Raw genomic sequence first — 1,670 nt, forward strand, 5'->3', positions numbered from 1 at the left:
TCTAGTGCTTTTTGCTTGGTGATATACATTCATTCGCACTGTGAGCCCCACCCTGCAGCCGAGGAGGCAGCTGGGGCTGGCGGTGGTGGTGGTGGGGATGTGCATGAGGTCACACAGCCTGCCTAGGTCGGGGGGCCCGGGGACCTGGCCACTGGGCAGGCTCACAGCCGCGGTGCGGGAGAGCGACTGCGGTGGGGAATGGGAGAAGCCTGCTTCCCGCCTCACTTTTCAAGGCTCACAGACAGCTTTAGTCAGGCCCCATGCCCACCCCCACCCCATAATGAGCCTGAATCTGTTCTAAACGGAGCCAAATAAGGAGCCCACCACCAGACTGGGGGCACGTACCTCCAAGCTTAGAGGAGGCCCAGGGAGGGCCCCACGATGCACAAGGCCATGAAGCTTTGCTGGCAGCTTCTGCTGGCAGAATCCAGAGGCCTCTAAACACCTCCCCCTGGGGGGTGGTGTGAGGCCTCTAGGATCTCTCCTGCCTCACCCTGGCTGGCTGGCTGAGAACCTAGGAGAGACAGAAGTACCATGCTGGCAGCCCCAGGGACAGGCAGAGGAAAATCTGCTCCTTGCAGGGTGAGGCCCCAGCTGGTTTGTGTTGAGGACTGAAGCTGCCTGTGAGAGCTGGGCGTTCCGCGGGGCTGGAAAACACCTCCCTGTAGGAAGCTAGGATGGGGGATGCTGTCAGGAACTCGGGGGCTCAGCAGGCTGCTCTTTGGCAGCCGGGCAGGAGGTGTTTAGAGGCCTCTGGATTCTGCCAGCAGGTGGTCTCGGGCAGGACTGCCCTGGTGGAGCAGTGGTTAAGAATCTGCTTGCCAACGCAGGGGACATGGGTTCAAGCCCTGGCTCAGGAAGATCCCACATGCCGCGGAGCAACTAAGCCCGTGCGCCACAACTACTGAGCCTGCGCTCTAGAGACCGCGAGACACAACTACTGAGCCCGTGCGCCACGACTACTGAAGCTTGCGTGCCTAGAGCCTATGCTCCGCAACAAGAGAAGCCATGACAGTGAGAAGCCCGCACACCACAACGAAGACCCAACACAGCCAAAAAAATAATATAATATAATTAATTATTTATTTATTTTTAAAAGGTCTTGGGCAGCCTGGTAGGGAGGTGAGATCCATGGCTCTAGGGGTATTCAAGAGCAGGTAATGGTTTTGATGAAAACCATGAATACTGTGTCAGTTATTTCTCCAACCACAACATCACCTCACCTATCTTTTAAAATTTTTTTAGAATGAGTAGATTTTACTTTAATAATACAAACAATCTCTCTCTCTCTCTCTCTCTCTCTCTCTCTATATATATATATATATATATACTCGAGCAAGTGGGATGACCTCTTAGTGTGAAACATTGTTTTTGTTTGTTGTTTTTTTAAAAAAATTATTTATTTTTGGTTGCATTGGGTCTTCGTTGCTGTGCTCGGGCTTTCTCTAGTTGCAGCAAGCGGGGGCTACTTTTCTTTGCGGTGCACAGACTTCTCATTGCGGTAGCTTCTCTTGTTGCGGAGCACGGGCTCTAGGTGCGCAGGCTTCAGTAGTTGCAGCACGTGGGCACAGTAGTTGTGGCTCGAGGGCTCTAGAGCACAGGCTCAGTAGTTGTGGTGCACGGGCTTAGTTGCTCCGTGGCATGTGGGATCTTCCCAGACCAGAGCTCAA

The sequence above is a fragment of the Mesoplodon densirostris genome, chromosome 11, assembly GCF_025265405.1.
Source record: "Mesoplodon densirostris isolate mMesDen1 chromosome 11, mMesDen1 primary haplotype, whole genome shotgun sequence".
NCBI lineage: Eukaryota > Metazoa > Chordata > Mammalia > Artiodactyla > Ziphiidae > Mesoplodon > Mesoplodon densirostris.